Source organism: Colletes latitarsis, chromosome 14 (genome assembly GCF_051014445.1).
Source record: "Colletes latitarsis isolate SP2378_abdomen chromosome 14, iyColLati1, whole genome shotgun sequence".
In the NCBI taxonomy this organism is placed as follows: domain Eukaryota; kingdom Metazoa; phylum Arthropoda; class Insecta; order Hymenoptera; family Colletidae; genus Colletes; species Colletes latitarsis.
In genome coordinates, this window is record NC_135147.1 from 18,175,059 (window position 1) to 18,197,474 (window position 22,416).

Here is a 22,416-nt window from a genome sequence, read left to right on the forward strand (position 1 = left end):
AATAAAATTTCAGACGTTAATAAATAGATCGAACCAATATGCAAACGTAAAGAAAATTTGACGTCCATAAAAAGCAAGTCATCCCAGATTGTATGGTTTAGAAATTAATTTAATTAAATTAAAATTAGTACACAATGAATGTTTCATTGGTATATTTTGAATAAATAAATCCTATCGCAACTCAAGTCTACTGATGAACTATATTATTATTGAATGTCAAAAATATGATCAAGGAAGAAGGAAATGTACACTGATTTATTCGTATTAATAGCACACCAAGCAAATACAACTAAAATTAAAATGCATGCCAAATTTATATTAATGGATGTCCTCAGTTGTTGATGCAAAACTAACCCTAAATTAAGTCTTCCTTAAGGGTAAATCTTTTAACAAAAATACTATTCTATATAAGTAAAGAAGAATTCATTAAGAAAAAAAGACGTTTATAGATTTTGTAGAATAATTTTTACGCACAGAATAGCGTCAACCATAGGGTGCCCATCGTTCAGTGCGTCAGGACCATAAAGGGTCGAACTATATTTTTTAAAAACATATATTACTGTCGCACCCTGCATAATAAATTTGAAATTCTATTAAAGTTCCTCATTACTGGCGATGCGTTGTACGGGGGCAATTCGCCTTCCTGAAATTCAAAATGAAATACCTGGTGTACGCATCGACGGCGATTTTCATCGAATCGATAAGCGATCCGCGATACAAGAGACTCGTTTGTTACAACTCCGCTCAGCCTCGAAATTCAGAATGCTGGGGTAAGGACTAGTAATGGGACAAATCTAACGACATACTCATTAATACCGGCACGTATCGATTCCCAAGCATTGCGTTCTGATACTAAACAGATATCGAAATAAGTTAGCATTAGTAAGATCCACTTTCTGAAAATTCATACGTCAAATATCAGACTTCAACTAGACAATGTAACTGGGATCGCAACTGAATTAAATATAAATGTCTATCTAAATAATAATACGATTGAATTCACTAGTATTCGTTGCTTGAAGTTTTCGTCTAAAACGTATAAAAGTTTATTCGAATAGAACAGGCAAGAAACAACGACAGGGCGTAAATATTATTAACCAGTTAGTAAACATGGTTGGAACTATCTGAAGAATTCTTCCATTTTATAATTCCTCGAATACTACGAATATCGAGTATTATAGGATCGTGTAAAAATTAGCAAAATATTTCTTAAATATTCCTACTATTTTTCCTTTAAAGAGTTATTTCTGAAAGGCATGTAACTGCAAAAATAAGTTACTCGCCAACACAGAAATGCTGTATAAAATATCTATCGTTCAAACTACACTTTAAGTGAAAATAAAATTTAGAAAAGAACGCTGAATTCGAGAAACATGATCCACATAATACTGTACGAATATTACGAATTTCCAAATATTTGATCAGTGCGCAAAATATTGAAATAAATAAATATAAATAGATGAATAGTCGGCAGCCGTAATTAAGAGGAGGCATCAAGCTCGATGTAATTTCAGCGTATCGATGGGAGGGTCGCGTATTTCGATAAGTTTGAAGCCGCACGATCGATGGAGTCGATTCACCGATAGTGCCAAAACACGTTGTCGCTCTGATAAGGGCTAATTAGAGAGGGCCGTGGCACGCGCTTTTAAATTCTCTGTCGCACGGAAACCGTGGAATCCGTCTTAAGCCGCGTTCACCGGGCAGCAACCCTCCGGAACCGGTCCCTGTCTTTTTTCTCCCGCGCGACCGAGGACGCTTAATACCCTAATTAATGTAATTTGGTTTCTATACCGGCACAAATCCCAACTGTCCGACCGAAACGGTTCTCTCTGCCCCCTCTCGTTCCCGCTTGTCTCCTCGGCGTCTCACCCGTTTTCCGTATATTCCAGTCACCCATCGGGCCACCCCCTTTCCGGCCGCCGAACGGCCCGACGGTCATCTAAACTTTTCCCGTAATTAGTTATAAATTTCATTCGCGTTCTACGGTAACAATATTCCTGCGCGACCTCGCCGGAACATCGTGTATGCGCCGGTGTACGTGCGTGAGACCGCCGAGGGCCGGGGGGAAGGAAAAAGAGAGAGAAACGCGTACGCGCGAGCGAGGGTGGAGGGCGAAGGAGGGTGGAGGAGGGAGGCAGGAGCAGAGCTCGGCCGGAGAAAGAGGTGGGCAACGATGGCGGGGTCGAGGAGGTGGAAAACGGAGGCCAGAGAAAAAAGGAGACAGAGAAAGAGGGTGGCGTAACGGTGGAAAGAGAAGCTGAGAACGAGGAACGAAGAGACGTAAAGGGGGCGAGAAAGAGAGGAACGAGAACGGTTAGCTTCCGGTTCCCGCCAGTGGCGCTGAGCAAGCTCTGCCCCGGAGAAGGGAGAGTCGGAAGAATGGTGGTGGAAACGGAAAGTAGAGGGGAATGTTGCTGGAGAGGGTTGAAAGAGGCCGGAGCACCGGCGTCAGGGAGGGGGTGTACTAACGAATGACGAACGAACGGCGAACGAACGAACCGGGTAGAAAGAGAGCAGGACGGAGAAAATTCGAGTTCTCTACACCCTCGAACCGGAGCTGACCGACGTGGTGGGGGCGGCGGCCATTTTGCGAGCCGCGAAAAACAGCCCTACCACGAGATAGCGCGAAGGGGGTCTCTGCCACCGACCCCGCGAACCTTCCACCCTCTCGTCCAACTTCTCGCCCTTACTCTTTCGCTCCAGCGTTCTCTCCATCCTTCGCCCATCGTCGACTCTCCTCGCCCCTCCGCGCGGCACACACACGCGCGCGAGACTCCCTCGACCGCTCTTATTCCCTCGATTTCCCCCCCTCCCCATAACCCCTCCCCCCCGCGTCCGTACGATCTTGTATTAAGCGCAAAATGTGGACGAACATTAGGCACTAACGTTTTACTTTAAAAATACATTCGTGTTTGGGAGATCTCCGGCTGTCGTACGAGCCTCTCGGGCTTTTCCAGGGGATGATTGTCTCCTGGAGAAGGATCACGGTCGGATGGAGGGTTAAACAAGAGCCTTTCTTCCCCCAAACAGAAAGATCCCTGCGCGATGCTCCCGATAATTCCAAGTTACTGTACGTACGGTAGCTCTCGTTACGATGGCGGTTTAATTGTTCGAAAATTGGCTGGATAATATCGAGGATTCGTTTTCTTCTTCTTGATTCTCAAAATCGAACCATCTCCAAAATCGTTTACGGGAATAATAACGCGGTTACTGTTTCTAATTAATTACGGTTCCCCGTCCACGATCGAATCTTTCTACGTTGGACTTTGCGACGGGTACGGAACCCCCGAGGCCTACAGGCGATTTACAGCGTCGCGACGCGAACGAACGCGACGCGTAATGCGCGCACGATACTTAATTAACGCGAAATCGAAAGTCCCCGTGACCCACATATTCCGGGAAATTAAATTATTGTTATTTTCGGAATCACCTGTTGGCAATACTCCATCTGATAATATCCAGCGGACCGCAGAAGCGACGCGACTGCCAGAGCCCGATATATATCCCGGCGCGTGGAAATTTTTCGATATTTTCCCCGAAAACTTTGACACCCGACAAATTACGGTATCGCCGCTTTATCGGTAATAACACCGTTGCCCCGATATAATTACGTAATGCCGATGATTGTTATACTGTTTACATTATTACGCGACCGGCTATTTATTTCGGACGCAACACGTGGTGCGTTTTTGCTTTTCGTGTCGTCGGTCTCGCGTATGGCGTGCCATTTTTCACAATGCTCGCTGGCTCCGTTATCGATGAGCGTTTTCGATCGAACCCCGAGGAAACGTAAGACATTTAAATGAAGCTTTTATACTTAGTATCTTTTTCCTTTGTGTGATAATTTAGTTTTTGGAAATTAAGTTTGCGTAAAGTGGAATTGTTTCCTTAAGAAAGACGAACCTCGAAAAGTATTTCTTAAGATAATTCTTCTTAAGAGCCTTTCAATTGTTCATTTATTTTTGTTTCTTTTGTCTATTTTATATTTTACCTTTGATCTAAAATGTTAATTTTGTGATTTGTGTACGTATATTACCAATCGAACGTTTATTGAAAAGTACAAGGTAACATTCGTGTAAAATATTGTACAAATCGATAAGTTCAATAAGTATCGAATTGTTTATTCTTTAAATTTTAAGTTTTCGGATAGATAATTTTAATTATTGCAAGGTTGTCTTTTTGTATGGAAACGAAACTTTTGATCGACTAACCAATTAAGTATACCAACTGGATCAAATGCCTGCGGTTTTTAGTTTCAACGTCAAATATATTACATGTTACGTAAATTTTTTCAGTACTATTTTTATCGATAAAAGTTGCACGAAAAATAGGACGATGAACCATAAACATTTGTTCAGTGTTATTTTCAACGATAAAAACAAAAAATCAAATGATTCGATATCGAATTCATTATCCGTTATCAATTCTTTATTAAGCAGATTTTCTAAATATCTTCTGAAGAAATTTGAAAAACTCTGACGAAATCCTTGGTTTCATAGATAAGATTTTAATTTTATCGAAATAAATTATCAAATTCTGCAAATTTGTTCATCGAACTTCTGTTTATAGAGACCAGTTCACTTTATACTATATCTTATTAAATATAGAAATAACAGAATAATTTATTATACTATAATAACTTATAAATAATGTTGATTAATTCAATAAATTTTTTTCACAATGGAGGTATCATGCTGTTCTGTAAATAATGACAAACTGCCATAAGAAAAGCTAAAGTATATTCAAAATGGCTCACCTAACATCAATATGTAAAACAGATTCACTGTTATTTCATGACATTAGAAAGTATCAAAAGAAAGAAATATTTATTTCTAGAAAATGAATAATATAATTCTTGTCTATTATTTCGGAATTGCTTAAATACTATCAGAAGTTGTTTATGAAGGAAGCACTATGATACAAATATTTTTGCTTTCCACGCGTGTCCCACTCTAGAATATCGATTTATGATTATTTCTTTCTCTCTTTCGATCGAGTAGAATGTGATTGAATTGAGTCATATGACAACTACTTAATTTTTCAATAAGCAGAATCTATCACGTGACATTAAAATATGAATTATTTTTAACGATGCCAAATTATCTTTGATAGGAATATATATTTATTTTCTAAAAGCAGAACACTGCAATAAGAAAACACTCTTTATTCATGGAATACTGATAATTTCACGATATACAACTCGCTAGTCTACAAATTTTGAAAATTTATAATAATAGATTACATTTCGAAGTAAATTCCATTAGACATTTCCTAGGAAGATTAAAACGAACAGCGATAATTATGTTCTAATATTGTTTGATGATTTATTCTTTATTCAGACTGTTTATTGCAGCGCTAGAAACACTATAGGAGTGAATTTAGATTTAATACAACCTTGATTTCAGGTCGCTTCTTTGAAAGAAGTACTTTACAATTAGTCCACTGAGTTTTATTTTCGATCTTCCAATCCATTGAAAGAGTGTAACACATTAATTAGTCCAATTTCAAATCTGACAAATATCCAATTATGCTCATGTCATTTTACAAAGAAATAATTGTTTCGTTATTTTCATATCCTCGAATTAATCGTTATCCGAACTAAGCAATAACATTTTAATACTTTGACTGTCCCATGCATAGATGACAAAACTATCAAACTAAATAAATTAATTCTCGAGTTGAAATGTAAAAATAAATAAATAGAATTCGCGAATTTTAGCGAGATTACAAAAATAAGTACCGGGGACAAATTTCAAGTTACATACGGTTGCTTAAAATCAAAATTTTGGTCTCTGTAGGCATAAAATTTCTTCAAAGAATCGAGATCGTTTTCATTAAGTTCCCCGTCGTTTGCACCACGCAACGATTAAAAATATAGTCGCCGCCGCAACAACTGTTTACATTAGCTTCTCTCGTTTCCCTCCCCCTCGTAGTGCCGATCCGAACGTGAATGTCTCTTGAAAACAGAAATTCCTCCCCAATATTTACCAACAGACAGAGCATTTGCAGTGACCCAATACTTGACGTAGCCAAAATTCCGAGCCGTCCATTCCACGCAGATTCACGTATCGGATACTCCCGTGTCACGAATTGTTCCCCACCCCCTTCACGCGAACGCGCGCGTCGCCTATCTCCTTTATCCGCATAATGGAGCATCCCCCTTAAAGCATCTCTGATCGTCGATCGGTCGTCGAACAGGTTTCGACGTGGCTGGAGAGGGGGGCGGATAGGTTGGCCCCAAAAGCCGCAGGTGCAACGAGCGAAAAATTGACGCCGTCCCCCGAACGCGGCCGGGACTTTATTTGGAGAGGTTTCGCGCGGTGTTCTGTCAGGGGGGGAGGCATGTTCCTCGGGAGACCGGGAGCGGGCAGCGAGGGTTGCGTTGGAAAATAGGGTCCGGGGATTTTTCAAGGCGAGGAGGAACGGGCGAGGGACCCGGCCGGAGGACAATCGAATTCGCAACAGCCGTCTCGGACCGCTCGTCGAGCCTTCTCTTATTTCCTCGTCGTCCCTTTTGGCGACCAATCCACCCCTCCACCCACGGTTCCTCCATCTTCGCCCCTTTTCCTTGGAGCGTTTTCCACGGCTCTCCACCCTTCGTTGCCCGTCTGTCCACCCCCGCCCCGGTTTTCTTCCACGGGGCGGCGGCGAACGAGGGCATTACGTCCAATTACAAGAAGCTTTCAGCAGATCAAATTCGGTATGCCCCGTAGTTTTGATCACGACCCAGAAGAGCGGCTACGGGGATCAATTGGAACCGGTGGCTGCCACGGAGTTGCCTTCTCCCGGGCAAATTCGTTTCCCTCTAAGAGGGCGAAACCGCCTAGTCTCTTTCTTCTTTCTCCTTTTGATCGACTCCGGCGAACCGTGCACGTCCCTTCGACTTTATTTCGGAGGCGCGAGCTCGACCGATCGGAAAGGACGCGGGTTTCCCCGCTTTTGTGGCCGGCTGTGATCGCTGGACCGCGCCTCGATGCGAATATGATCGCGGCGAACGGGGCCGCGCTCGCAAACGATTCGAAGGCTCCCTTTGTGTTTTCACCGCGATCCTGGAAGGGTGCTCGTACAGACGACAACCTTCAAACGTATCGGCAACAAATCCGTTCGCGACAAAACTACAATCGACGGAATAGGCGCGCGAGTTACGCGCCTAATCAGCCATCGCTCGCAAGGAACGACTAGCGAACTGGCCCTAATAATCGGACGCTTAAGGAAAACTAAATTGTTGTTTTCTTTTATCATCGACTTTTTTTTACGTTCATTTATGCAACGTCTTATTCGTCGTATACGTCAAAATTCGATAAGCTAAGGTAAATATTAGGTTGTCCCATATGTTCATTTTGTACTACAACTTAAAGCAATATTTTAAATGTATAATAGAATTTTGTGACAAACTTGTTTGATTTTGTATTAAAGTGTAGTTCAACGATTTTCATTAAAACATTGACATTTTCAAATTGGTTACCCACTAATAAGGTAAATATTGGGACGTCTCATATGTTCGTGCTGAGTTTTGTACTACAACTTAAAGTAATATTTTAGACATATAGAATTTTATAAAAAACTTGTTTGATTTGTACTATAATGTAGCTGAACGCTTTTCATTAAAACATTGACATTTTCAAATTGGTTACTCACTAATAAGGTAACTATGTTCGTGCTGAGTTTTGTACTGCAACTTAAAGTAATATTTTAAACATGTAGAATTTTGTGAAAAACTCGTTTGATTTTGTATTAAAGTGAAGCTCAACGCTTTTTATTAAAACATTGACATTTTCAAATTGTTTACCCACTAGTGAAGATAGTTTTTTATTTCTTATAAGGTTTTATTATATGCTAACGGAATTTTATGAAAAATAGTAAATCTCTTCTCATTCGACAACTCCTTCCCCTTCCTTTAGCAAAACTATTGTATCGTTGATACAAAACTTGTTTTCTTTTTCTTTTAATTATAGTTCTATGCTTTTCATTCAAATTGTTTGCCTACTAATAAGTCTGGAGATTGTTTTATTTTATTTCTTATAAGGTTTGGTTTTATTATATTCATACAATTACACTCAAACACGATTAAGAAAATTTTGTTTAATAAGCCAGTGGGAATTTTAAACTTCAAGCTTTGTCACAATATCTATGGCTTTGAAATTTCTATGAATCGTTGATGTTAGTATGTTTCAAATTTCACAAATCTCTTGATCTAACAAATTTTGTTTGTTTTCTATTAAATTACAAGTTTGATCCTCGTCAATTTCAGAATATTGAACGACACTTATGGGACAACCTAGTAGAACTAACACCCTCCTATTTAAAAATTTAATGTGTCTTCTGAAATTCGTACGAAAGTAAAATTAGACAAAAGGGCTTGTAATGATCGTGTATTTTTGACAATATTAAAAAGTATACAGAGTGTTCGGCCACCCCTGGGAAAAATTATAATGGGAGATTCTACAGGCCAAAATAGGACGAAAATCGAGAATACCAATTTGTTGATGGAAGCTTCGTTAAAAAGTTATTAACGTTTAAAGTTCCGCCCGTACTGAATTTTTCTTTCGAAAATGGTTAGGATTTTTGGGGTATGCCTATTCACCAAAAATGATTGTAATTGACACACGCAATCGAAAATAATTATTCCAGAAGGATTTGAAATTTTTTAATTTTGTCGACAAATTTCACACCTCGAATTTTTTTCTCGAAAGTGCGTAGGATTTCGGGGGTATGTCTATTCACCAAAAATGATTGTAATTGATTCTCGCAATCGAAACTAATTTTTTCAGAATGATTTGAAATTTTTAAATTTAATTTTTTAATGACTTTTTAACGAAACCTCAGTCAAGAAATTGAGATTCTCGATTTTCGTCTTATTTTGGCCTCTCGAATCTCCCATTAAAATTAAAAATTGTATAATCTTCTAACGTTCATTCAGACATTCTGAAATGCAATTTCAGATCAAATCTGAAGAGCACATGGTTAATCAATAGCTAACATTTAACCATAAATAGTAACAAGAAAGTTTGAAGGTTAGATTAGTTTTATAATTTTTGCACAATTTTCTAAATGAAATAATAAAGGAAATCACAAGATGCAAATTTGTAAAAATTTATGTAAAATCCATGGAGAAAACGCAATTAAAATTTGTTATCATCTGTTTACCTCTGAAAAATTCTTGCAATTCCTAAGAGGCTATTAAATAGCCCTTGATTAGTTTGTTGAAAACTTATGAATTTGTTCGAAAGATAAGAATACGTAACAATATGGAGTAAAAAAAGTCATTAATGAATAAAGATATTTCATATTATAAGAGAATTACCTTCTGTTATAATTACATATTGAGAACCATATTTTTGGCCAACCTAATATTATCGTCGATACGTTTCGTTTTTCTCTTTCTTTAAATTAAGATAAATAGAATTAACTCCCTCCTATTTCAAAATTTAATGTGATTTCTGAAATTTTTACCAAGGAAGAATTAGACAGAAAGGCCCATAATAATCGTTTATTTTTGACAATATTAAAAGTTGTATAATCTTATAACGTTCATTTGTTTCAGTAAGCATCGAAAAATATTAATGTCGATGCATTTCGGTTTTCTTTTTCTTTAAGCTAAGATAAATAGAACTAGCTCCCTCCTATTTAAAAATTTAACGTGACTCCTGAAATTTGTACCAAGGAAGAATTAGACAGAAAGGCCCATAATAATCGTTTATTTTTGACAATATTAAAAGTTGTATGATCTTATAAAATTTATTTTAGAAAGCACCATATTATCGTTGATACGTTTTGTTCTTTTTCCTAAATACAAACGCTGTTTCTTGGTTAATTTTATACAATTTCCCAAAATGATATGAAATTGAGTTTACCATCGCTGTTGTTCCCAGAATGTACATTCTTCTTGGATAATTTCAAACGGGAATATAATGTGTGACGGTCGAGACTGGCGCCTTTTATCAATTGCTAAAACCGAGAAGCAGCGTTTCTGGTCCCGGCTGCACTGTAACCATGTATTTCCTGCAATTCTCTCTACCGCCTCCCCCTCTTGGGGATAAACACGTTTATTCAGATGCTAGACATTAGCTTGAACAACGCCGACAACTACGAGGTCGTCATGAAAATTACCTATGCAGGGTAGAAAATTACTTATGCAGGGTGGCCAGTGGGCGGTGAAGAAACGCAGACGATGTAAAAGCTCAACTACCGTGGAAAAATGAATGTGCCATCTGCGTCGGGAACGAGCCATATAGATTGAAGTTTTGGAAAAAGTTCGTTAAAAATGGTCAAGAGGACATAAAATGTTTGTAGGACTCGCGGCCGTTCGGACCCAGTAAGTCGACGCTTACAAACGACCCTCTGCGTTTGTACTAGTCGCGAGATTTGTCTCGCGATTAAAGCAGACAAAAATTTACGCCATTTTGCAACCGCCTGCATAAGTTCCGCACTACTTTCACGCGTTCGTTATCATAAAACCGTCTAGCCCTGAAAATTATATATTTCGTAACATTTTCACAGACAATTGCTAGTTAAAAATTTCTATATTTTTCAAGATTCAAAACTATACTTTTACATACTTCACCCCTGTCAAATTCAATTTTTCCGTTTCAAATCCACAAGCAAATTTTTATAACTCGTAACACATTTCCAGCGAATGTATAATTTCGAAAATTCGCATTCAGATTTATTTAAAATTAATTTGTTCCAAAGATAGGTACGCCGCGCTTTGTGCAATTCTTCGTATTTTGAACGGAAAAAATCACTGTTACAGCTTCGTGGCTTTTCCATCCGTGAAAAACTTTCCTCGAAATCGTATTTAAACATTTATTCACCCCTCCCCTGTGCAAAACTCAAACTACGTTACGCGGCAAAGAACGATAATCCGCGTTCGTCTCTGCGCGAATCCCTAATTTCGGTTTTCAAATTATCATAATCTCGCGCCAAACCGTGGATCAAAGCGCGGCCGGACAAAAAACTTCGGAACAATCGTCGGCGAAACATCAATGTTCGCGATATTGTTATTAATTGCGTAATGCCGCGCGCAAAGCGGACCGCGGAAAGTATAAAGGCCTCCACGGGAGAGGACATTATCGAAGTCCTCGTTGTCCGGGACAATGAAGAGGCCAGCCAGGAAATTCGTGGTATAAAAGGCACGATAACTTCGCGGTAGTTCAATCGTGAAAACTCGACGGTAATCGTTTCATGCGCTAAGTGGCCTCTGAAAGAAATTTCCGGTGAAAGGAGAACGAAGCCGGAGACTGACGCGCTTATCACCGACAAAGAGTCAAAGGACTTGGAAACATAATGGATCTGAGAATTTCTCGCAGTCCCTCGAAACAAAGTGCTGTCACGTACCGGAGACGACGACGACGACGACGAGGACGACTTCAGAAACGGTCGCCATTGGAAAGCTGTCTCCGCGGCAAACAAGTATTAAGTAAGGACGATAAGAACGGGAAGGAAGGTAAAAATTGTAGAAAATTTCATACGTCACTGCGGCGGAGCAAGGTTGGTAAACAAAAAGGGGATTTGAGATGGTGGTCCGGAAGCACGTTTGATCCCGGCGTTTAAACGGCAATTAATTCGGAATTTCGAAATGGACGCGCATTTTCGACCGACTAATGGAGAAAAAAAACGAAATGGTTTCGCATGGCACAAAATTAATAAATACCTGACCGATGAAAGAACGTACTGGATCGTTCATGGTTTAAAACCGGGGCTTATGTTAAACGGGACGAAAATTCGTATATTAAAATATATGACAAAGCTAATAGGCGAAATATTTTTAGAAATAATTTCAATGCTGAATGGTAAGTAATCAGCGTTCGATTGTCATCGATTTTATGAATGGAACGAAACTATCAACATTTAGAAATGCTTTGTGCGTTATTTTAGTACGACGATAAAAGTTTATTGATTAAAATGGATAGGAATGTTTGATAATTTTTGGTATGAAATATGTTATTTCTTGAGCAGTGTAGAAGTAGTGTTTTTGAAAGTATGGACAGGGGTGACTTACGATACAACGGGGGCTCGAAAGAAAATTGTTCGTATAGAACAGTAGGGATAACTTAAGCGTATAATTCTATTTTTAAAAGTTTAACAACTGTAATTTTTGTTTTTATTTTTTTCTAATCACTATCTTATATATTTTCTAATAATCTTATTATATAATAGAAAAATGTAATAATGAGTTATCATTTCTAATACTATTATTAATTTTGTGATTTTAAGTAGACTATTTGTTATTACTATTATTCTTGCTCGTTAAGTGAAACACTGTTATTGTGTAGTATCGCAATTACAATTTTTGTCAACTACAATCAGAGGCTATTGATGTGAAACAATTCGAAAACGAATTGCATTTTCAAAGAGTTTTTTGAGAACAAGTTAGCTTGTAAATGAGTATCAATAGCAAATCATCATTTTGATAGCTGAAAACCTACTTAGCATTTCTCAGGGAAACAAAATCGAATCTTTCATTAATAAAATAGTGATTAATTAAATTTTGTTAGGACTCGAAATTTAAAAAAATAATTTTAATAAGATTGTTGTTAATACATTTATGGCTAGTTTAATGATTAAGATAAAAATGCAATGTTATACCGAAATAACATCGATCATTCAATCTCTGTAATTAAATCGAATGATAAAATTTAGATACAAATAAAATTAATCATAGATTTTGTTCATACCAATTAATTGACATAAATGATTATTACAATGGGCATCAACGTAGTTTAGAGTAAACACTAAAGTTGCTGTAATTTTCGCGTAATATGTCATTTTGATATTTTTAATACATTGTAAATAATAATTATATATATATATTATTCAAATAATTTGGTACCGTCATGGTAAAATACAATAAGCACATGATATTAATGTTAATGGTAATAATATTCCAATTCAATTCAACGATAAATAATTAGTTGTTGAATAATGAAAAATAGAAAATAAATTTATTATTGTAACCAATTTCATCAAAAATTTTAGAAATTTATTTTATCAGTTTTTAATTTCAAACCTTGTGATTTCTGAATCCAATTGAGATTTTCAGCGTGATAAAATGTTTTAAAAATTCTGAAAAAATTTAAGTATTATCTCTGATATCTCAGAAATGTATCGTAATGATAATATTAGTCAGATAGTTTATTGTTTCCTATGCTTGCAAATGTAAACACAAAAAGTGAAGAAAATTAATTTTTTTTTAAATTAACTGTGCCTTTAAAAACCTGGTAACGCAGAATTAACAATAAAATAAATAGTCGAAATTATTTTAATTATAATTATCAAAAGAATTGGCACGATTTGAGCATCAGTAGTTGCACGTCTTATATTTTTTTTTTAAGAAATAAATAAAGATTAAAAAAAATGACAAAGAACTACCGTGTTGCTGATTTTAGTGAGTAACCATACGTAGTTAAAGAATTGAATAGAATTATAGACTACTATAATTTCTTAGTAAATAATTTCTTTACTATAATCATATTTTATTGTACGAATTGTCAACAAAACAGTGATGCTAAAACAAGTTTCTTGAATTTGCAAAATTGATGCACAAAATGTTATGACCGTACAAAACTAATAAACAAATAAAAAAGCGACTAATTTGGCTGTACATAAACGTGAGAAACAGTGTTGTTCGTGCCTGAACGTTAACGAAGCTTGAGAATTCTCTGAAACTCGCGAATGAAAATTGTCCGGAACGTCTCCAGGACAGAAGCTTTCGTAAGGGGTGGTAAACCGGAAACCGTTCAGATTTCTGCGGAGGGTCGAACGATTACATCTACAATTGACTGCAATTTCATCGTGCCCACCGCGATCGGGAGGCAAAAACCACCGGCTGGCAAACGACTAATGAAAACCCCACCGGTGGTTTTGCGCCGATGGCCGATAGGCGTATAACAATTTCCAACGAATCAATCGATCACCGTTCACCGAAATAAGACACGCAACCCCGATTTCCACCCTCTCGAGCAAAGTACACAAGCACGGCGAACGTCGGGGCGCGCAGGCGGCGCTTTCAATCGGTGTAAACTCGCGCGTAAACTGCAATCGCGCATCGAGCTTTCCGGGCGATCAAGCAATCACAGATCGAGCGTGGCGGCAGCTACGTAACATCGTCGCGTCGCTAGATCTTTTATGAACGCGGCTGATCGTTCTTACGTTGGCTCGGTCCGTGACTGCGCAATACTCCGTGCCGCCGCCCCCTGAACGGCCGCCAATAAACAATGAATACATGAATATGAAAATTTCCATGAGAATTCACCCGCGTATAGCGATGGTGACGTGTGTTCTCAGCGTCGCGATTATATGGACGCGCACGGTTTACGTTCCCGACCGTGTCTGATCGATCATCTACGATCCGATCACGTCTATGGCGGTGTTTCATGCAACACAAACAAACAACATTTCGAAGATGTCCGAATTACCTTGTGAAAATACACTGATTTCTATTGTAGTGCAACGATTTATTTAAGTCGATTGAAATACCAAATTTTAAATCGATTGTAATACGGGATTATCCATTTTATGCAATTATATTTAAAATTGAATTATATTATAATAGAAAGAATTTATCTAAATCGATGAAAACGAAGTTTTGTTTAGCTTGAAATTTTATTTATTGCATTTCGGTGCAATTATTCACGAAACAGTGGGATTTCTTTGGGATAATTGATGATCCTAATGAAGAAAGAATTTAATTATGAAATATGCCACTTTTTAAATATGAACGGTCACGACATTTCGAAGGTGTCCAAATTACCTTGTGAAAATACACTGATTTCTATTGTAATAGCAACGATTTATTTTAGTCGATTAAAATACCAAATTTTAAATCGATCGTAATACGGGATTATCCATTTTATGCAATTTTGTTTAAAAATGAATTTTATTATGATAGAAAGAATTTATCTAAATCGATTGAAATACCAAATTTTAAATCGATCGTAATACGGGATTATCCATTTTATGCAATTTTGTTTAAAAGTGAATTTTATTATGATAGAAAGAATTTATCTAAATCGATGAAAACGAAGTTTTATTTAGCTTGAAATTTCATTTATTGCATTTCGATGCAATTATTCACGAAACAGTGGGATTTCTTTGAAATAATTTATGATAATGATAAAGAAAGAATTTCATTACAGAGTACGGTCACTTTTTTTAATGATTACGATCCAGAAATAATCAACTTTATAAATTAACAATATTTTTTATCATTTATTTCGAACCAACAGGATGAATGTTATTGTGGAAGCCATGGATCAATTAAAATGTAAAGAGGGTTTATGTTCCAGGGGATATAACTTTTTAAATACTAATTAAACAGATTAGTCTATACACAAATTTGTAAATCTTCTTAAATGATGAGTAGATAGACTAACCAAAATAGCTATTATAGATAGGCTAACCAAAATAGCAGATTAAAATATTATGAAATTTTTTTGGAAAATGATGAAAATTCATCTTGGGGGGAAAAGAACAATAACAATATCCATTGTATGAATTAATAAATCAAGTATTTAGTTTTGAATTTTATACAAAATATTTAAGAATCAACGATATAAAATGAATATTGTATGATGAAAAGCAAAAATCAAACTTGCGGATCTCAAATCCTTTTCCACATTTAGTTTTATTGTTTTACTTTCCTTTTGAGTCTCAAACCATTCGAACTTTTTACTGTTGGCTATTATTTAAATTGTTTTAAAAAATAAATTTATCGAACGAATCGAAATTATTCTACTACTTTTACACAATTGTTGCAACCTGGTATTCTGTAGAATCCTTCGTTTTTTTTTCATTTCATACAGTTGAATTATTATGAATGGATTTCGTCTCACACGATTTAAATAAATATGCAATAAGTAAGATAAACGTATCTACAATGAAACAACTAGTAAATATTTCAGAAAGATTGAAATTAAATTAATTGAGAAATGTATACGAAGTTCATCGATAAAGTCATTTATGAACAGAAAGTTTATGATTGCTTAACAACTGTTAAAATTATTGATAATAAAATATAGTTTTTATTTCCGTTGTAACGTATGGGGTTGGTATGAATTAATTACGTTTTATAATGAACTTCATAATGACTTTGTATTTTCTTTAACTCGACTTAAATACTCCAATTGACGCCGCTACGACGACGTGCATCTACGACAACTCGATTTAAGGTTTATGTATAGTAATTCAAACCTAATTAACGAAACAAACGAGAAAATTTTTAATTACAAACATTTATTGATTTCTCTGAGAATAAGGGCACTTTTAATATACTTTAAAATGGTATCACAAAATTGCATTCAAGTAGCCAGTTGCTCCTATCAAAATGAATTCTTGGGATGCAAAGGGTGGAAAAGTTAAGACCCTCAGGAAAAAAAAGTCGGATGGTTACAAAGAAAGCACGTGTCCGAATCAAACGAAAAAATTAAAAATTACAAACATTTAATGATTTCACTGGAAAAAAGGGCAATTTTAATATACTTCAAAATGGTATCACAAAATTGCATTCAAGTAGCCAGTTGCTCCTATCAAAATGAATTCTTGGGATTCAAAGGGTGGAAAAGTTAAGACCCTCAGGAAAAAAAAGTCGGATGGTTACAAAGAAAGCAAGTGTCCAAAGAAAAAGTGACAGAATGTTTCAGGCTCGATTAACGGTGCCTGCCAAGAGGGCCACCGGAACGTTCTAACCGGCATATAGAGAAAATTATCTGCAAAAAGGCGTGGAAGGAGAGAGCGTCGTTCATTGTCGAAGGAAATTCCCGGTGACCGAGGGCGTTTTCCTTCGCTTTCTACAGGTCAGTCGAAACATCGAAACGCATGCGAGCGAGCGAGCGAGCGGAACGGGCCGAGGCCTCTTCCATAATAACAGATGTAAATTACGTGCGTACACGGATATACGTGAGCCGAGGTACACGCGTGTGGGTAACGTGTGCGTGACCAGGGAAAACCGGAATGTAGATGAATGCGCACGCTGTCGAACGACGAAGAGTGCACACGCTCGACCACGCGCGTGTGCCCCGGCACACGCGTAGCCGCGGGTCGGGAATATTTGCAAGCCAAATTTTAATACCGGAATTAATTTGACCCGAGGAGGCAGACGAGTTTGAGGTAGTTAGGTACACCTCTGCACGCCAGAACGAACGGGGCGGGAGGGTGCACCCCCTAGCGGCCGCTCCGACCACCGACTCCTCCGCGGAGCGGGCAGACGCCTTCTCCTCGGACCTCGTTGTCGTATTATGTAAAAAGTGTAAGCTAATTTATCGACGTCGGACGGTTCGCGCGCCACTCCGAAACTTTCCTCCGGGCCCAAGGTACTTTAAGCTTTGTATCGTGAATTATTATGGCCAAAGCCTGGCTTCGACCCCCTCGCTCCTTTTCGGAGCCCGAGGATTCGTCGATCCAACGTCTCTTTCCAACCCCCTCGTCTTCCACCCTTTCTTCCTGTCTCCGCGTCTCTCTCCCTCCGGTTTTCCTACAGTTTCGCTTCCTCCCCCCCCCCCCCCCTCTACGTTGCTCTTTCGTCTCTATCACGCGGTCAAGCGTTCCTTCTTCCTCGGCTCGGTTCGTCCCTCTCCGTTCACCTCGATACAAATGGCAAAGTAAACTTCGCCATTACGAAGTACCCTGGCACGGAGGTCACCCCGCCACGGAGCCACCATTTTGGCTCAACCGACGCCACCACCACCCTGGGGAGAAGCCCCCATCTGGAGTCGCCCGAGAGAAAGGGGCTTCCCCCTGCCCCCGTCCCCAAACTATCCAGCTTTATGGCGGCTCAAGAGGGGCACCAGAACTTACTCCGCCGTTGTCCTAATTGGTACTCGGTATTAAAAGAGGAAAAAATATATAAGCTGGAACTGTTCCGAAGGTAACTGCGCCGCGGTACGTAACGTGGGACGGGTTAATGAGATCAGGGGTTTTTAGTTGAATTAACAAAATATGCGTATTAACTGAGGAAGAGCGTGGCCGTAATTTTCAATGAGAAACGAAATTAGGCGGAGGCCATGAAGATTACTTACGCGGCTGATTCACGGTTGGGACGAATTTATCCAGTAGGTGCTCCATTTTCTCAACGCGACTGAAAATGCCCAATGCTCGAGACCGCTACTTTCGCTTTAGACAATCGTAAACTACGTAACTTAACATTTTTTCAAACATTTTCTTTGATCCTATTCAAATTTATTTCCTTCGACATTTCAACGAGAGAATTAATTTGTTTTAATTCCATAGTGAAGAGTCCTATCACACATGTATAGATACGTGGCAATCAAAGCGTTAAGCACCTGATTTATAGAATTAGTACTTTCTCGAGTAACGACGTCGGTGTTATTTGTTTCTAAAATGAAATTTTGTCGGGTACAAGGTTAATGAAAAGAATCTGTGAATACAAGCTGCAGAGAACCCCGATAAAGGGGACTTTTTAGGAAGAAATAAATAGAGAATATGGGCAAGCACTTTTTTAATCAATAAATTAAATTTGAAAAATATCAGGTTGATATAGTCTTATAAATAATCTCAGTTAATATTAATTTCGAAACATAGACCACATTTTGTATTATTAATAAATCCAGAAAATTTAGAAAATATGTCTACTTGAGCTTGTTCTTTTTTTTGATGTTAGGAATTTAGTAAATAATTTTACTCCTGAAAAATGTACTTTCTTAAATTGTGTCATTTTTATAGCTCATACAGGATATCAAAAGTTTCCAAAAATACAGGGTGTTCAGCCACCCCTGGGAAAAATTTTAATAGAGGATTTTAGAGGCCAAAATAAGACGAAAATCAAGAATACCAATTTGTTGATGGAGGCTTCGTTAAAAAGTTATTAACAATTAAATTCAAAAATTTCAAATCGTTCTGGAAAAATTATTTTCGGTTGGGGGGGTCAATTACAATCATTTTTTGTGAACACACATACTTCCGAAATCCTATCCACTTTCAAGAAAAAAATTCGAGTAAGTGCTGAAAGTTTTGGGTGAAAAAAAAAACTTTCGAATCGTCTTGGAAAAATTATTTTTAGTTGCAGGGGTCAATTGCAAGCATTTTTGGTCAACCGACATACCCCCGAAATCCTAGTCAGTTTCGAGAAAAAAATTCATTACCGAAAATTTTCATGTCTGACCATAGCGTCGATATGTTTCACTGAAATTTCATGCGAATCTTTAAAATGTCATAACTTCTGAACGGATTGGACGATTTTAATGTTTAAAAAAGCAAACTACGCGTATTTTGATGGAGAATATGTACAAATCGCAAAAATATTCGAAAAGTTGGTTCTTGACCCCGCAAAATGAGAAAAACCCCATAAAAATGGTCCAATTTTCAAACAGCCATAACTCCTACAATTGTGAATATATTTCAATGAAACTTTTTTCTGAAGTAGAGCTCATGGGTACCTACAAAAAAGTATTAGACAACTTTTCTGTAGAGCGTCAAACAAAATTACTAAAAATAAAAAACGAATTTTTAAGAAAAATCGACAGGGGGTAGGTGCTTAAATTTTTCGACGAAAAAAAAAAATTTTAATTAATTCTAAAAAAATTATTTTCGGTTGCAGGGATCAATTGCAATCATTTTTGGTGAATAGTCATACCCCCGAAATCTTGCGCAATTTCGAGAAAAAAATTCAGTACGGTCGGAACTTTAAACGTGAATAACTGTTTAACGAAGCCTTCATCAACAAATTGGTATTCTTGATTTTCGTCTTATTTTGGCCTCTAGAATCCCCCATTAAAACTTTTCCCAGGTGTGGCCGAACACCCTGTATAAAAGATTTCATTAAGGGAAACATTAGCAAGTGAGAAATAATTTTTTCCATGAAAGTGTATCGTAATATTATTTTGGTAACCTGTATCCAGTCCTATTCTTTAACTTTTTAGTGAAAGGAGTCGTTCAAACAAAAATCAAATATCCCCCAAATCCCCCAGCCCTTCCAGCCCCATCCAACCCTATTCTTCAACTCTTGAGTGGAAAGTCACTCATATTGGAAATCTGTCTATGTAGAGTGCTTGTTTTCCTCTAAATAGTTACGAAATTTAAAAGAAATATATTTACTATTCACTTTACATTAGATTGTATAAACAAATAATTAATGTAAACTCGATTATTTAATCGACTGTATCTTAGTATTATTTGTGTAACCTTTATCCAGCCCTATTCTTCAATTCTTCAGTGAAAAAAATCTGTCTACGTTTGCTTTCCCCTAAATAGTTACGAAATTAACAAAAATGCATTTACTGGTCACTTTAGATTAGATTGTATAAACAAATAATTAACGTAAACTCGATTATTTAATCGACTGTGATCAGAATAATAAATTATTAGTCGTTCAACGAAAAATCAAAGATCCCCCAAATCCCCCAGCCCCTAGTAGAGCTCCTGGATCTACCCCTCTTCGAAGGACGAGAAATCTCGAAAGGCCCTTTGTCGATGGCTTGTTACACCGTCGGTGCGTTCTTATCAGCCGCGAAGGCATCGAACCACTTTATATCGGGCGGGTAATTAAATTTTGTAATCGGCCGGTCGGCGCTGAGTGTACCGGGCCCCCTCGACGATTTTAATTAAAATTATTTAGAGGTGCCGCACGGGGCGATAATTAATTAAGAGTAAGGATACGCCGGTAATTAAAATCCCTGCGAAGAAGAGGCTCGATCTCGTCTCTGGACGATGGCCGGGCGAAGGAAGGAATGGCGGGCCGACGAAGAGAACAAAGAGGATTGGAAAGGTTATTTTCGTGAACCGGGAGACTTGCTTGTTCGACGATTCTCGTTGCGCGCGCATTTCCTAGGAGCATTAATTCAATATCTAATTAACTCGGTCCTCGAGATTCGCGGAACAGTCTCGCGGACGTGTTGCTTCTGTTTTACGAGCTGTCACGAAACGTCGCCGTTATCGCGGCCCACGTTCTCGCGGGAGGCCGGGGAAACAATCTCAGGAAAAATATAAATAAGATAGGTGGACTGTGCGTAATTGACCGACGGCCCGATACGATGCAGTCTCGTCAGAGTTATTAAAAATCACGGCCTCGCGACATCGTGAAAATATCTTTATTTTTTTTTTTTTCTTTTCGAGATCGTAATTGAATCCGCGAATGGTCGCTTTGAAGTTCTTTCCTCGATTGTCGCGTTTCGCGGAATATTGGAAAAAATAAAGGGAAGCTTTTCTAGCTGTGAAATAGGAAATTAAATTAAACGATGTACTGGCAGTAGTATGAATAATTGTATGTTGGGATCGTAATTTGTTTTCTGTTGTTATTTCTCTCAGGTATATTTAGCTTTCTACATATACTTATTCGAGTATTCTTAATACCTTTTATTCTATTTTAGTGATTAATTTATCAGAACATGCCTTTTTTTGCTTTCCATTGAATGGAAGAATTTTTAGCAAATTGAGGTATCGTTGACAATGTACGTAATTTTGTATACATCGACAAAGGTTTATTTTGTTATTTAAACTTTATTTTTTATCATTTATAAACAGTATGAAGTATTACTTTTTCCCCTCTTTGCTGCTTTGTGTACACATATCTTTTTTTAACTTATAATTTCCTTCCTATTATTTGTTTTTTGGAACATCACTGATAGGGGCCGAAATTGGGTAATTAAGAACTATAATAAAAATATATTTGTGTTATTCTTACTATCAAATGAAAGGAGATGCTTTATGAGATAATTTCTTGAATCATGTATTCTAAAATATTTTTTAATTCGTTAAATAGTGTTTCTGGAATTTCTGTATCTCTTTCTTTGTCTTTACTACTTATCATAACAATAAATTTCACGACTTCAGTAATGGTTCAGGTTAACAAAATGTATATAATTTTAATTTAATAGTTAACAGAAATCATAGAAAATAAGAGACAATTTCTAAGCTCGATATATTATTTTTCTTTAACATATTTTATATTTTATTGTTATTGCTGATGGAAGAACTGTTTTATTTTCGTTTCGAATTCAATTAACAAGTTTATATACCACATGTAAATCTTCTTCACTATCCAAACAGTTTGAACTAGTATTAATTTCAGAAACAAACTTACAAATATTAGTATTCTTTATACCAATTTGATTGCTTTTTCATCATTTTATTAACATAGAAGATAGACAGCAGGAGCTACAAACAATTAATCGATAATATTCTGCTTTTACTTGCTACATATTAAATTGATTACTTTTGTATACAAGCTGATATTCTAATTATTAATTTTATTAAATCATTGAACTTTACAGTAATATTTATTAAGTAATCAATTATAATGTCACCTCGCTAATTGATTTTGTGACCTGAGTACATTCAGTACAGGATAAGAGTTAAATAATTTTAGAAATATTCTGCAGCAATGAATCCCTAATAATTTTAAGAAACATAAAAATATGAACATAACACCCTCGGTAAATCTGTATGCTGAGCAGGAAAATCTTT

The 22,416-nt window shown here is 37.1% G+C and overlaps 1 long non-coding RNA gene across 1 annotated transcript in view; it reads left to right on the forward strand.

Annotated features, from left to right (window-relative positions):
* The window catches only part of LOC143350146 (uncharacterized), a 175,281-nt gene extending 158,547 nt beyond the window's left edge, over window positions 1-16,734 (forward strand). The window contains exon 5 of the long non-coding RNA XR_013081063.1: window positions 16,631-16,734. This is a non-coding gene — a long non-coding RNA (uncharacterized LOC143350146). The remainder of the gene's footprint in view (window positions 1-16,630) is intronic.
* The last annotated feature ends 5,682 nt before the right edge of the window (window positions 16,735-22,416 follow it).